The 17,168-nt window shown below is 36.7% G+C and overlaps 1 protein-coding gene and 1 non-coding gene across 6 annotated transcripts in view; one reads left to right on the forward strand and one right to left on the reverse strand.

The window, feature by feature from the left end:
* LOC138716301 (uncharacterized transporter slc-17.2-like) overlaps nt 1-17,168 on the forward strand; it is a 341,565-nt gene that overhangs the window by 25,911 nt on the left and 298,486 nt on the right. The window contains exon 1 of one of the 5 annotated variants that reach the window (XM_069849234.1): nt 4,691-4,769. The exons of the other annotated variants lie outside the window; for them this stretch is intronic. The gene's annotated coding sequence lies outside the window, so the exon portion shown is untranslated. Of the gene's footprint in view, nt 1-4,690; nt 4,770-17,168 lie in introns of those variants that run through there. 5 annotated transcript variants of the gene reach the window in all.
* Nucleotides 735-808, reverse strand: TRNAS-GCU (transfer RNA serine (anticodon GCU)). The gene has a single exon. It is a non-coding gene; the product is annotated as a tRNA-Ser (tRNA).

Raw genomic sequence — 17,168 nt, forward strand, 5'->3', positions numbered from 1 at the left:
TTATTATTATTATTATTATCATCCAACAGATTTAATAGAAGCTTCCTGTTAACTGGCAGGCAAAAGTACTTTTTGTCAGTCTCAACGTATATAGGCCTACATTCGTAAAAGAAAGTCGGAAATGTAAGCATGTTCTAATTATCTCCACGAAAAACTAGAAATCGTTTGCTGTTAAAATGAAGAAAACTAAAAAAGTGCAAAATTCACGTGAAAAATATTGTCATTTAATACTGAACGTGTACGTATCTCTAACCACAACTAAATATCATATTTCGTGTTTATCGTTAATACCAAAAAAATAAAATAAATAAAACCATAGTTCTGGGCATAAGCATTATATTTTCTCATGGGTACTGGGTACACAACCACTTCATTTCTCCCTCCACTATATTATACTTCACCAACACAATCAGAAGAATAACATACAATCTAACGTCAACACAATCACTTCTACAGAGACATTGAACTGCGTGCGGGAGACGGTTTGCCGCGTGTTACATGGTCTTCGTGCCGGTCGCGCGACGCCCGGTCAACCTACATTTTGTAAGCGAACGCTCTGTACCTATCTACATGTACCTACGTGCAATAAGCAAAGATTGAATCCGGTAACATAGCGTTTTAAGTAGGGGTGTGTAAAGTGGTGAAATATGGCGAATAATTAATTATAATACAAATCTGGCTTTCAGGTAGTAGCTCCCTGTAAAGCAGGTTTGAATAATTTCAAGGAAAAATTGTTCCGGAGCCGGGTATCGATCCCGGGACCATTCGCTTAGCGCGCGAACGCTCTACCGACTGAGCTACCCCAGGACGGTGTCGTGTATAGTTACTGGGGTAGCTCAGTCGGTAGAGTGTTCGCGCGCTAAGCGAATGGTCCCGGGATCGATACCCGGCTCCGGAACAATTTTTACTTGAAATTATGTACTAAACATCAGCCAGGCCTTCTCACAATAGAGGTCCAGGGCACCACATGCATTACCAAATATTTTTGCTTAATCAAATGTCCGAAGACAGGTTTGAACCTCATAAGTGACACCAATAAGCCATCACTCATGAGCAGGTCTTGGTCCAGGGTACCGAAACGTAATAAGTTACAAATGCACGAACGATTGTGTTGTGTAGTTCGAGGGAAGTGGGAGGTGGAGAGTGCAATTACTCTTTGCCTTAACATGTAAACATTGTCACAGTAGGGCACAAAATCAATGTTTAAGTTCACAGATTTAATATATACAGTGAATTTCTAATACAGAAAATAATTTCATAACATTACACATTTCAATTTACATTATACTGTATAGTTTTAACAACATAAAATAATCATTTTCTAAGTATGAGAAGAAAAGGAAAAATATACAGTACCGTACATAAAATGCGTAATTCATTGCACCGAATTACAAGACACATTCATAATGTATAAAAAAAAGCATATGCTATTTTCACTTAAAATAAGTTCTTTCAATAAAAGCTTTGAAATATATTTTTCGACCTTGTTAAAAGGGATGTTGGTATGTACCAACATAATGCTGATATTGAAGGTCTGTTCTGACGGTGTAATTTAATATTGTCCATGTGCCTTCAACTATTATAGTGTTTTTAAAAATTCGCATTCTGTCTGCCCTGATATCGTTTTTGCACAATTTGCAAAATGCAGTGTTTTTTTTCCTTTACTAAAAAAAATATTTCTTTCCGAACTTCTCTCTTCGTTGGTGCTCTTAATTGTCGACATTCTGCTCAGTACTGTGAATTATGAAACATCACAAGTAACACTAACACAAATATGGATACATAAATAATTAAATAAAATAAGTTAAAATATACTTCTTTGCTCGCAGGATCTTAATTCTTCCAGTTTAATGGAGCCCCAGCACATTTTAGAAGTCAGGTCGTACATATAAATATCACATTCCCCGTATGATGGATCGGCCTCGTGATCACGTACATTGGCCACCAAGGTCCCCAGACCCTACTCTTGTCGATTTTTGTCTGGTGGCGAATAAAAGGCGAAGTGTATAAAAAAAAGTATACACGAATTGGTCGCTCAGATTATGAATAGTGCTGCCCTCATAAAAAAAAGACAAGACTACCTTACCGTTGTTAAATGAGCGGAAAATACATTGCAATGTTCAAATTTATTAATACAATATAAGTAAGCAATAAGCGTAACCATTAAATCATTTGTGTTCCCTTCTTGCCACTTATAACACATGTGCAACATTCAAACAGCTGTAGGCTATATCAACACCCATTGAACATTGGATATATGTTTATATGAACTTCTTTACTCAGAATAGTCCATATGACTAGCCTCTAAAATATTTACTATTCTTCCTGAATCATTCTTATGCCAAACGAACACAAGTATGATAGCTCCTGCCTGTCATCATAGTTTATAGTATTTCGCATTACAATTAACTTCATCTCCATCCGCCCCACTATGCCATTAGGCGTCGGATTGTCTCCTTCCATCCATTTCCTCTACTATCTCCTGTCATTACATTTTCTCTTCATTTCCACATTGATTTCCCTCTCTTTCGACCCAGTTTCTGTGTTGTGTTCTCCCACGTCATCCTTCTCCTCCGCTTCCTATTCTCCTCCCTTCAGCATGCATTTCCATACCTAATCTGCTTAACTTTAATTTCTTCTGACAAACAATAGGTCCATTACTCGTACATCTCCAAGCCATTTCAATTGCCCTTCTTCAATAACCTCATTTGCTGTCTTCTTTTGGTTTACTTCTCTTCTTATTCTATCATTTCTAACTCGATTTCGTCGAGTAGTAGTGGCAGATTATCACTTCCATACTGAGTTGTAGGTATCATAACCAGAGCCCTACGTTTTGTTATCCAAAGCCTCCAAGTAACCCGCAACAGTGTAGGTATGTATTAAAAAACTCTAGATTTTCTACAGAAGACGGGTGAAAATTCGTTCATTTTTGGCCAAATATCACTTTTTCGCTTTACTACAAAATAAACCTACAGATCCTAATCTATGTCTTGCAAAAGTTTCAGGACCCTAACATACTTGGTACTGCTAGTAATGACGTCATATTTAAATGACTGTCCTCTTTAACTACTTCGTTGTATAATTTTTTTAGTTGATTATTTAACGACGCTGCATCAACTACTCGGTTATTTAGCGTTAATGGGATAGCCAGTTGATGTTTAGCGAGATGAGGGAGAGAATTCGCCATAGATTACATAACATTCGCCTTACAGTTGGGAACACCTCGGAAGAAACCCAACCAGGTATTCAGCCCAAGCGGGAATCGAACTCACGCCCGAATTCAACTCCGGATCAGCAGGCAAGCGCCTCAGCCAATTGAGTGACGCCGGTGGCTCGTTGTATAGGCATACTTGAAAAGTGATTTTTCGAGCCTTTATTGTTTATTTATTTATTTTTTTGCGAATTTCCACATATTCAAATTCTGAAGGATTCTACAATTTTACAGCTATCAATCTGAATTTTTCTGCATATTTAATAAAATAGAGTCCCGCGCCGCGGCGTCGAGGTCTAAGGCATCCTGCCTAGGACTCACGTTACGGAATGCGCGCTGGTTCGAGTCCTCATGGGGGAAGAAATTTTCTCATGAAATTTCGGTCAGTGTATGGGACCGGTGCCCACCCAGCATCGTGATTCACTTGGGGAGCTACGATAGGTAGCGAAATTCGGTTGCGAAGGCCAGCTATAACGGCTGGGGGAATTATCGTGCTAACCACACGATACCTCCATTCTGGTTGGATCATCTTCCACCTCTGCTTCGGCACGTGGCTGTGAGGCCGGCTGGTCGGTCTGGGCTCTTCATAGACTGTATAACCACGGATTATTATTATGATTATTATTATTATTATTATTATTATTATTATTATTATTATTATTATTATTATAAAATAGCATATCGGTCTTTTTATATTTTCGTAGCTTTTTAAAATAAAATATAATGTCTAGATAATAATAGGCATCAAAAGTCTGAAAATAATGCCTTGAGCAAGTAAATATTTTAAATACATTATTTCTTTTTCTTTTTTTTTTTCAGGAGAAATTTTTTAAATATGGATACTAAATGTTTTTAAAAATATATCAGAGATGCTATACGAAAATTTGTAGTTCATATATTTCAAGTTTATGTGATGAGATAGATTTTGAAAGTATGCCTCTATTAAAAAAATTGCATAGCTCAAAAACAACTTAGTGTAAGTGGCAGGAATGAAATTTTTTAGCATATATACATATTTCACGAGGAGCAAGTTAAAATTTTCACCCATCTCCTCCCATAAGTGTTCCTCGACACCGTTAGCATCAGGCTCAGTGTGCCGTGACTTGAAAACGTGAAAACTCTTGATTATCGCATAGGCTTTCACATTTGAGAACAGAGTTCAAATCACGATAACTGTAGTTTGTGGTGTTGTGATGTGATAGCTTCTCGGGATATTCCAGCCTTTCCACTCGTAACTTCACCTTTCCGTAATTGGCACAGTCATCCATAAAATTAATTAGACAGAGTGATACCACGCTGTAATACGCCCACGGATCTGATCATCGACGTCACTCGCAACAATTATCCATCCATTTGATTAGTCATGGACCTGGTCCAAGGACCTAGGGATTCTACTAGCGGGATTCCCTAGACATGTGGACTACTTGGCGCAAGGCCAACGATTCAACCGCCACAGACAAGCGCGAAACAATAGATACCGGTACACAACCAGTACACAAGGAATCCCGACTTCTGTCTACGTGAATCGATGGAATCTAGGCCTATGTATAATTAGTTGGTAAGTTATGTATCTTTGTTATTGCACTAAACATTGCAGTTACTTATGATTTCACTTTTATTATTATCATTATTATTATTATTATTATTATTACTACTACTACTACTACTACAACTGATCTATTACTGCTGCTATTATTATTACTACTACTGTTGCTATTACTACTACTACTACTGATCTATTACTGCTGCTATTATTATTACTACTACTGTTGCTATTACTACTACTACTACTACTACTACTACTACTACTACTACTACTGATCTATTACTGCTGCTATTATTATTACTACTACTGTTGCTATTACTACTACTACTACTACTACTACTGATCTATTACTGCTGCTACTATTATTACTACTACTGTTGATATTACTACTACTACTACTACTACTGATCTATTACTGCTGCTATTATTATTACTACTACTGTTGCTATTACTACTACTACTACTACTACTACTACTACTGATCTATTACTGCTGCTATTATTATTACTACTACTGTTGCTATTACTACTACTACTACTACTACTACTACTACTGATCTATTACTGCTGCTACTATTATTACTATTACTGTTGCTATTACTACTACTACTACTACTACTGATCTATTACTGCTGCTATTATTATTACTACTACTGTTGCTATTACTACTACTACTACTGATCTATTACTGCTGCTATTATTATTACTACTACTGTTGCTATTACTACTACTACTACTACTACTACTACTACTGATCTATTACTGCTGCTACTATTATTACTACTACTGTTGCTATTACTACTACTACTACTACTACTGATCTATTACTGCTGCTATTATTATTACTACTACTGTTGCTATTACTACTACTACTACTACTACTGATCTATTACTGCTGCTATTATTATTACTACTACTGTTGCTATTACTACTACTACTACTACTACTGATCTATTACTGCTGCTACTATTATTACTACTACTGTTGCTATTACTACTACTACTACTACTACTGTTGCTATTACTACTACTACTACTACTACTACTGATCTATTACTGCTGCTACTATTATTACTACTACTGTTGCTATTACTACTACTGATCTATTACTGCTGCTATTATTATTACTACTACTGTTGCTATTACTACTACTACTACTACTACTACTACTACTGATCTATTACTGCTGCTATTATTATTACTACTACTGTTGCTATTACTACTACTACTACTACTGATCTATTACTGCTGCTATTATTATTACTACTACTGTTGCTATTACTACTACTACTACTACTACTACTACTGATCTATTACTGCTGCTATTATTATTACTACTACTGTTGCTATTACTACTACTACTACTACTACTACTGATCTATTACTGCTGCTATTATTATTACTACTACTGTTGCTATTACTACTACTACTACTGACCTATTACTGCTGCTATTATTATTACTACCACTACTGTTGCTATTACTACTACTACTACTGATCTATTACTGCTGCTATTATTATTATTACTACTACTACTACTACTGATCTATTACTGCTGCTATTATTATTACTACTACTGTTGCTATTACTACTACTACTACTACTGATCTATTACTGCTGCTATTATTATTACTACTACTGTTGCTATTACTACTACTACTACTACTACTACTGATCTATTACTGCTGCTATTATTATTACTACTACTGTTGCTATTACTACTACTACTACTACTACTACTACTGATCTATTACTGCTGCTACTATTATTACTACTACTGTTGCTATTACTACTACTACTACTACTACTGATCTATTACTGCTGCTATTATTATTACTACTACTGTTGCTATTACTACTACTACTACTACTACTACTGATCTATTACTGCTGCTATTATTATTACTACTACTGTTGCTATTACTACTACTACTACTACTACTACTACTGATCTATTACTGCTGCTACTATTATTACTACTACTGTTGCTATTACTACTACTACTACTACTACTGATCTATTACTGCTGCTATTATTATTACTACTACTGTTGCTATTACTACTACTACTACTACTACTACTGATCTATTACTGCTGCTATTATTATTACTACTACTGTTGCTATTACTACTACTACTACTACTACTACTACTACTGATCTATTACTGCTGCTACTATTATTACTACTACTGTTGCTATTACTACTACTACTACTACTGTTGCTATTACTACTACTACTACTACTACTGATCTATTACTGCTGCTACTATTATTACTACTACTGTTGCTATTACTACTACTACTACTACTGATCTATTACTGCTGCTATTATTATTACTACTACTGTTGCTATTACTACTACTACTACTACTACTACTACTACTACTGATCTATTACTGCTGCTATTATTATTACTACTACTGTTGCTATTACTACTACTACTACTACTACTACTACTGATCTATTACTGCTGCTATTATTATTACTACTACTGTTGCTATTACTACTACTACTACTACTACTACTACTACTGATCTATTACTGCTGCTATTATTATTACTACTACTGTTGCTATTACTACTACTACTACTACTACTACTACTACTGATCTATTACTGCTGCTATTATTATTACTACTACTGTTGCTATTACTACTACTACTACTACTGACCTATTACTGCTGCTATTATTATTACTACCACTACTGTTGCTATTACTACTACTACTACTGATCTATTACTGCTGCTATTATTATTATTACTACTACTACTACTACTGATCTATTACTGCTGCTATTATTATTACTACTACTGTTGCTATTACTACTACTACTGTTGCTATTACTACTACTACTGTTGCTATTACTACTACTACTACTACTACTACTACTACAACTACAACTGATCTATTACTGCTGCTATTATTACTACTACTGTTGCTATTACTACTACTACTACTACTACTACTGATCTATTACTGCTGCTATTATTATTACTACTACTGTTGCTATTACTACTACTACTACTACTACTACTACTACTGATCTATTACTGCTGCTATTATTATTACTACTACTGTTGCTATTACTACTACTACTACTACTACAACAACTACAACTGATCTATTACTGCTGATATTATTATTACTACTACTGTTGCTATTACTACTACTACTACTACCTTTACTACTATAACTGCCGCTGCTACTACTACTACTACTACTACTACTACTATTTCGACTACTATTACTATTATAACTGCTGCTGCTACTACTACTACTACTGCTACTACTACTACTACTATTTCGACTACTATTACTATTATAACTGCTGCTGCTACTACTACTACTACTACTACTACTTTTTACTACTACTACTACTACTCATATTACTACTAGTATTCCTACTACTATTGCTGTTACTGCTACTACTTTTACTACTACTACTGTTCATACTACTACTAGTATTCCTACTATTATTGCTATTACTGCTACCGCTACTACTTTTATTACCACTGTTACTATGTTTACTACTACTACTGCTGCTATTACTAGTACTATTGTTATTATTACTACTATTACAACTGCTACTACTACTATTGCTATTATTTTTACTACTACTTCTACTGCACATATTACTACTACTATTGCTATTATCACTGCTTCTACTGCTCATATTACTACTACTATTGGTATTACTGCTACTATTACTACTACTGATGCTGCTGTTACTACTGCTACTTCTACTAATATTACTATACTATTACATCTATTACTACTACTACTATTACTACTACTACTATTGCTGCTATTACTACTACTTCTACTACTATTACTATTAATGGTACTATTACTACTACTACTACTACTACTATTGCTGCTATTACTACTACTATTACTAGTTTTGCTACTACTACTACTATTACTACTACGTTTACTAATACTATTATTACTACTACCACTAGTAAGAATAATATTTGTAATAATATTTCCAGTCACAAATTAGACGTTTGTATTATATGATTCTTCTTCATCCGGTAGTCTTTGCAAAAGTGTTTTCTTTGAGTCGGTTATATAAACGACACTGTATGAACTACTAGGTTATTTAGCATGCTGGAATTTGTGATAGCGAGATGGTATTTGGCGAGACGAGGTCGAGGATTCGCCATGGATTACTTGACATTCACATTACAGTTGGGTAAAACCTCTGAAAAACCAACCAGGTACCTAATCAGTCCAAGTGGGAATCGTGTGAATCAAACCCACGCCTGAACACAATTCTGGATCAGAGACATAATAATAATAATAATAATAATAATAATAATAATACTAATCATCATCATCATCATCATCATCATCCAAACAAGTATAAGGCCCAAGCCCTGTTACGGTCTCAGTGAGTCATTCTCGGTCCACCTTTTTTTTGGACAGCCTAAAGAATTCTTTCCTTGGGGACTGTATTGAAGTATGGCTTTAGGAAGTCTATTCCGATTCATTCGTTGTACAGTAGTGGCAAAAAAAATAAATAAATAAACTGGACCGACCCTTGTAGTTGATTTCAGAGCCTTGTTCACTCCAGAACACGATAGACTGGTAACTAAGACTTTCGTGGTTCGAATCCTGCCTAAGAAGAAAACTTTTTCTTGTTCCTTATTCAAATTTATTCCCAATACTTACGGACCTCTGGGAAAAGAGTTAAGGAAAAGACTAGTGAAGTACTTTGTATGGCGTTTGGCATTGTATGGGGGCGGAAATATGGATATTACGACGAAGTGAAAAGAAGCGACTAGAAGCATTTTAAATGTGGATACGGAAAGGATGGTGCGTGTGAAGAGGACAGACAGAATGAGAAATGAAGATGTGTTGGAAAGAGTGGATGAAGAAAGAATGATGCTGAAACTGATTAGAAAGAGGAAAAGGAATTGGTTGGGTCAGTGGTTGAGAAGAAACTGCCTTCTGAAGGATGCACTGGAAGGAATGGTGAACGGGAGAAGAGTTCGGGGCAGAAGAAGATATCAGATGATAGACGACATTAAGATATATGCATCATATGCGCAAACTGATAGGAAGACTGGAGAATGCTGAGTTTTCAGTGAAAACTTTCCCTCGGGGAGAACACTATGAATGAATGAAGGAATGAATGAATGAATAAATTGCTGGCTGGCATGAAAAAGGCTGTATCGTGAACGAACGTAGATAAAACCACAGTCTAGCATATATAGTCACGAAACTCAATATGTGATAAATATGCATCCATAGATAGTTGCTAACCACTAGGATCGCTACTATCGTCTCATTATAGGCAATACGAAATAGTAACTGCACAGTCTATTGTTCCTAGCAACCTCAACAACTCAAACTTCGTGACTGTATATACTAGACCAGAATTTCTCAAACTATGGTCCGCGGACCACCTTTGGTCCTCGAGGTCTGTCCTTGTGGTCCTTCAAAAAAGACAGAAGAAAAAATAAAATTCAAACGAATTGCGTATCGCACTATAGCTTAAAATCTCAGAGTTTGGAAATGACACATCGCAATCGAATTTCACTTTTTCTCCAAGTACTGCATTTTATGAAATTTATTACCCTACCCGTCTATCGACTTCCCACTCTACTCTCAGCAACAAAAGAGGAATTTAAAGCACTATATACGTGGTGTTTCTCGACACCTTTTTCCTGCACATCTGGCGCCGCGCCTGTAACCCAGCCAGGGATCACCCGAATTAATAACAGATGACCAAAATACTGAACCTTAATTCAATTTTAAAATATAAATATAGGCCTATTGGTATTGAAATATGCTACGAAAATTATAAATTTGCTTTCGAAGGGAACAAGAGTAAGGTGGTCCGCGGAACTGTTCTGACTTTAAAAAGTGGTCCGCACTTCAAAAAAGTTTGAGAAACGCTGTACTAGACTGTAATAAAACGTCGAATCTTGCCAACCGGCAATGCGTATCCCATTTTCTTATTTTGGAAATCTGGTTACCGGTACCCAATTTTAAACTTATAGCAAAATTAGCATACGCAGGCCTACTATTGTAGCAATAATAAAAAAAATGTAATCAAAAACTGTCAACGTAATGTTGCATCCAGATGAAGTGAGAATTGCTGAGTTTCATGATGCATGATTTTTGTATCCTTGTACGGATTTCGAGGCCTCTGGCGCTGTCGTGTGCGGAATGCCTAACCGCGTCACTGAACTGAGATTCGCGAAGTCAAGTGAAAGCATGCCAAGATGTGAACACGGCGATAAAACAGCTCCATGGAATTGACATTGGACGTGGAACAAAGCATGGACGCGCAAGTACGTCACGCATGCTGTGATTACGTCACGGAAAACGCCCATAGTAGGGAGTCTGACGTCACGACTGGGTATTCCTGGCAAGGCTAGACGTGAGAGGGGAAGGGGCTCGCAAGAACAGGTTGTTATTTGGTGGATCCCCGGGCCAGTTTGTGTCTATTTGTCTTGCAGACTTCTTGAAACACCTCCGTTGCAACTTTCATTGTGCTCGTTTCTAAATGGCCTCCCGGATATTGTGTGCATTTATTGGAAACAGATAACTAATACGGACTTTCACTGTGTGACTTTGAGATAGTATTCTAGCTGTGCTTGTAAAGAGTCGCTGTAGCTCAGTGTATGGTTTTTGTGTGAGCAGTTCGTACATGCAGTATGTTCAATAAATAACTGCACACTACAGAGCGTTCAGGAAATATGTATATACTTTTTGATGCTTAAGATTAAATCTATTTATTAACTGAAACCATACTAAAAATTGTAGCATATTAAAGGGAGAGGTACACCTTTCGGTAGTATAATTTTATTATATTTCAACTTTTTTTTTCCCCTCAGAATATATTGGATCTTCGTCAATAAAAATTGGCACGCAAGCTTATCCCTGATACGATCCGAATATCCCAAAGTAAAATTTCCGACCTAAAATTGTAACGATATGGAAAGACCGATTTCTGAATTCAACTTACTTCCTTACAAATGGCTTTTAAAGAACTCGCAGGTTCATTGCCGCCGTCACATAAGCCCGTCATCGGTCCCTATCCTGTGCAAGATTAATCCAGTCTCTATCATCATATCCTATCTCCCTCAAATCCATTTAATATTATCCTCCCATCTACTTCTCGGCCTTCCCAAAGGTCTTTTTCCCTTCGGTCTCCCAACTAACACTCTATATGCATTTCTGGATTCGCCCATACGTGCTAAATGCCCTGTCCATCTCAAACGTCTGGATTTAGTGTTCCTAATTATGTCAGGTGAAGAATACAATGCGTGCAGTTCTGCATTGTGTAACTTTCTCCATTCTCCTGTAACTTCATTCCTCTTAGCCCCAGATATTTTCCTAAGAAACTTATTCTCAAATACCCTTAATCTCTGTTCATCTCTCAAAGTTAAGAGTCCAAGTTTCACAACCATACAGAGTAACCGGTAATATGACTCTTTTATAAATTCTAAATTTCAGATTTTTTGACAGCAGACTAGATGACAAAAGTTTCTCAACCGAATAATAACGGACATTTCCCATATTTATTCTGCGTTTAATTTCCTCCCAAGTGTCATTTATATTTGTTGCTATTGCTCCAAGATATTTGAATTTTTCCACCTCTTCGATTTTGATGTTTCCATTTCGTACAATATTCTGGTCACGAGACATAATCATAATCGGGATTTACTTCCAAACCTATCGCTTTACTTACTTCAAATAAAACTTCCGTGTTTTCTCTAATTGTTTGTGGATTTTCTCCTAACATATTCACGTCATCCGCATAGACAAGAAGCTGATGTAACCAGTTAAATTCCAAACCCTGTCTGTTATCCTGAACTTTCCTAATGGCATATTCTAGAGCGAAGTTAAAAAGTAAAGGTGATAATGCATCTCCTTGCGTTAGCCTGCAGTGAATTGGAAAAGCATCATATAGAAACTGGTCTATACGGACTCTTCTGTAAGTTTCACTGAGACACATTTTAATTAATCTGAACTAGTTTCTTTGGAATACCAAATTCAATAAGAATATTATATAAAACTTCTCTCTTAACTGAGTCATATGCCTTTTTGAAATCTATGAATAACTGATGTACTGTACCCTTATACTCCCATTTTTATCCAATATCTGTCGAATACAAAAAACTCTGATCAATAGTCGATCTATTACGCCTAAAACTGCACTGATGATCCCCAATAATTTGATCTGTTACACCTAAATTGCTGTATTTTCTACCACAATGTCTGTCCTAAATGAAAGCGTCAGCCAGTCATATTTGCATTGTACTGTGTAGGCCTATAGCAATTTTAAATTTAAATTTTAATCCGTCTGAAATTATTGCGGACTTTGAAATTGCTACACACAGTGCAATACTGTACATCAATATTTACGAATGTTACTCATTTCCAATAAGAGTCGTCTTCCTTTCTGGCACACTTTGTGCTTAGTCATAAGGAGTTTTACATGATCCGACAGACGGGGGGATTCTGTAGAGTCTCAGAAGATTCCGCCTGCTTTGTCGTGATACGTTAGAATTGCGAACTCATGCAGCAAGTAAGAGGCGTGGTACTGTGCCAGAAAAGGCGATACGCGTCGCAGGGACTTCTCACGAGACTGTAATTAACTGTATGTGATTTTCTCCATTCCTTTCGGGAAAATTCCACAGAGGGGCTGGCTCTGGATCAGTAGCGGCCGGTGATTGAAATCCTCGGTGAGGCCAGATGCAACTAGTTTATATGCCTCCTGTAGGAAATGTTTATTTATGATATTAATTATTATTGTTATTATATCATTAATACTGTATTATTATTATTATTATTATTATTATTATTATTATTATTATTAGTCTATTAATATTACTATTAATGAAAAATAATAATTTCTCACCAAATAAGCTGTTATGCTGTGAGTTTCAGTGATTGCTTCAGCGTGATGAAGCAACCCATATTAAGTTTATGTGTTGAAAATCCCCTTTCTTTCTTTTCTTTTTATTTTTTTTCCCTTGACAGCAAGGCCAACAGAGAAGTTTATTTTGCACCACATTACCACTTAACCATTTATGTTGCCCATACCAATAGATGCAATAGAAACTAGCGTTTTAAGATTATATCTGTCAGAAAAATTGTCAGCGATGTCGAAGGTATCTCGATAGACTCTCTCTTTATATTTTAAAACTTCCTTCCTTTCAATATTATTTCTTCTCGAAAAAGGACACCCTAACAATGAATTAACTACACCAGCATTATTTCTCACATTTGTTTCTCTTTATATTTTCCCGAAATACATAACAACATTGGCCCAGATTCACTACTGTACTACGAAGTACAATAGTACAACACCCTCGCTTAAGTCATAAACTAAGACATAAGGGGAGAGAATAGTGTGGGTCTCTGCCTGCCAAAGAGGTGGAATTTTTGTTATTTATGGCCTATTTAGGAAGACAAGTCACCATTGCTATTCTCACCCCACTCTACCCTCGAGGCAGGCCCATGAATGGGAGGAGTGAAACCTGACCAGGCCACGAGGCCAGACGAATTGTGCCTCAGCTACAAAGTTTTAAGCGCAAGCTCAAAGCCCGCGAAAATCAGTGGCGTAGCATGAAATTTTGAGTAGGGGAAGCTAACTCAAGTTGTCTTTCATGCAATATGAGAAAACGTATTACAAAAATACAGTCTTAAAATAAATAGTAGTCAATTTCAAGTCAGCAGTCGAAGATTGGTTGGAACATCGTAAGTAACACCAATAAGGCATGACCTCAAATGATACGTAATAAAATATGATTTCACGGTTTACATATCTCTTAACAAATAGACACGTATACGTATAACTTTAGCTCACTCCCTGTCATACTTAGAGAAATCACAATATTAGTATCATTACGTAAGTATGCGTCTGTCTTTTGGTTGTGTCCTTCATTCACAGCAAGGGAGTCGGTCATTTGTTTTTTAAATCACACTTTTGTTCGTAAGTCAGTCTTGATAATACAATTGTCCTAAAAGAATTCAAGTAAATCAGTGTCAGGAACTGTTATTTCGCTCATTATTTATTATATTAGCCACAATGCACACTAACACTTCAACTGAACCTAACTGACGAAAAAGGATAACGCGGAAACTACTTATTTTAAATGTTAAAGCTAGCTTCTTTGCGAGCCTTGCGACTAGGGTAGCTTAGGAAGGGATGGAAAATCTGCGGGGTGGATTACACAGAAGAAACCTGTCTGCTTGGAAGCTGGTGTGTGCAGGCTTCTTGTTTACTGCTGCATCACAAATCATCCTGAGCTGCCGCATCACAATATTTAAGGCGTAAATATAAATTCTATTGAAATTAATAAATAATTTTCTTCATAAACTGCAGGTTTATTATGAAATTATTATTAACTGGGGAAGCTAAGCTTTTTAGCTTACATTGACGCTACGCCACTGGCGAAAATACAGGAAATGCATAAACCAGACCCGGCACGAGCGATCCTGGCCTCAGGAACAAATTTTACTGCAAAACAGATCTATATACATCACAAGCCAGACCCGGCACGAGCGATCCTGGCCTCAGGAACAAATTTTACTGCAAAACAGATCTATATACATCACAAGCCAGACCCGGCACGAGCGATCCTGGCCTCAGGAACAAATTTTACTGCAAAACAGATCTATATACATCACAAGCCAGACCCGGCACGAGCGATCCTGGCCTCAGGAGCAAATTTTACTGCAAAACAGGTCTATATACATCACAAAGTTTTCAAATGTTTCTACAACGATATATGCTTCATTCAAATAACTAATACATTATATAAAAACACAAAATTTGATTTCAGTTAACCCAAGTGACTGAGGCCTGGCCTCACTTGCCTCAGTCAATCAGCCGCCACTGCTCTGGATATACATAGGCCTATGGCGAATGCAAGAATTTAGTTGTACAGTGCTACCACAGTCTAGTATATACAGTCACGAAGCTCAATACGTAGTAAATATGCATCCATAGATAGTTGCTAACCACTAGGATCGCTACTATCGCCTCATTACAGGCAATGCGAAATAGTACCTGCAAAGTCTATTGTTTCTAGTACCCTCATAAACTCAAGCTTCGTGACTGTATATACTAGACTGTGGTGCTACTTTTACTTACTTAATGCTTATTGGAGACAGTACTATATTGCTGGGGTGCACAGTAGCCTCGCGGTTAAGGCGTAAACTTACAAGCTAGAAGGTCGCGAGTTCTATTCCAAAGTAATTTCATTCATCCATAGTTTTCTGCCCAAGGGAAAGTCCTTCACTGCAAATACAGCACTGTACAATCTCTTCTCCTTTCAGCCTTCCTATTCGTCTTCTCATACGACCCGTATAATTATCTCAATGTTGTCTGTCATTTCATTCATTCATAGTGTTCTGCCCATGGGCAGGTCTTTCACTGCAAACTCAGCATTCTCCAGTCTTTCCTATTTTCTGCCTTCCTCTTAGTCTCCTCAGATGATTCGTATATCTTAATGTCGATCATCTGAGATCTTCTTCTGCCCCGAACTCTTCTCCCGTTCACCATTCCTTCTAGTGCATCCTTCAGAAGGCAGTTTATTCTCAAGCAGTGACCCAGCCAATTCCTTTTCCTCTTTGTGATCAGTTTCAGCACCTTTGTACAAATTATTTACAGTGTTCTGGAAATTACCGCAACTAGATGTAGCATTGTTGATTATGGGCAGTTTAGACGGTCATGAAATCGTGACCATGAATAAAATAGGCGTCATTCTATGGATAATTGTATATTAATGGTCATGGACGGCCATGAAATCGATATCTTATAACCTCTACAACTTGAAATGTTTAGTTAATATAAATTTATGCTATTGTAGTAAAATGTTGTATGATACACATTCGTAAAGTTATCTATTTTGTCCTCGACTATTTGTGAAATGAGGCGAAGAGAACCTTTATGAACTTGTATCACAAATAACTAACTATTCTTGCACTCGTTGGGTCCATGGTTTTCCTAAGACGCTAAGACAAATGTTGGGACGGTCCCTAAACGGAATTGGCCAAGGACTTACATCTCTCTATCCACACAAGCTTCGACAATTTTCAAAACTGAAGTATTCGAAATAGGAGCTTTGGCTTTCGCATATTCCTTCGGTACTTGGGGCCACAGATGTGGACCAAATAAGTGTTGCAGCTATGTTTGTTGCATCTTGAGAAGGTTGTAAACAGTTTGTGTTTCCAGTACTAAACCAATTTACAAAGCTAGGAAATAATATAATTTTCTTATGTGTACTTAGGTATAGTCTGTCTAAAATTACTATGATTATTATACCATGCGTCATTCTGAAATTCAAATCATGGACTAGATATCACGACCACCTGCATGAGCCGCCAGAGCGCACCGTGGCAGTGAACTGCTTTTGCAGCGTAACTACGAACAATTGTAACTGCTGC

Source organism: Periplaneta americana, chromosome 16 (genome assembly GCF_040183065.1).
Source record: "Periplaneta americana isolate PAMFEO1 chromosome 16, P.americana_PAMFEO1_priV1, whole genome shotgun sequence".
In the NCBI taxonomy this organism is placed as follows: Eukaryota; Metazoa; Arthropoda; class Insecta; order Blattodea; family Blattidae; genus Periplaneta; species Periplaneta americana.